Raw genomic sequence first — 265 nt, 5'->3', positions numbered from 1 at the left:
ATCACCAATAACCTGAACATTAAGGCAAATTAGACAGCATTATTGATGTAGACCCATTAACATCTGTCAATAATTAAAGACCCGCAATATTATTAAGCTATTATTGTAATATCGAGAATTAAATGGACTTATTATTGTACTAGTGGTGAATAAGGCCGGGAATTGGCTGAGCACGTGAAATTAGACATGAAAGTGTGTTTGCATTAAAAGTGATTGCTCATTATTCGGCTCATTAGATGCTAATAGATCCACTGTTCCGTATTCT

Source organism: Penaeus monodon, chromosome 31 (genome assembly GCF_015228065.2).
Source record: "Penaeus monodon isolate SGIC_2016 chromosome 31, NSTDA_Pmon_1, whole genome shotgun sequence".
In the NCBI taxonomy this organism is placed as follows: Eukaryota; Metazoa; Arthropoda; class Malacostraca; order Decapoda; family Penaeidae; genus Penaeus; species Penaeus monodon.
Note: the sequence above shows the minus strand (reverse complement) of the source record.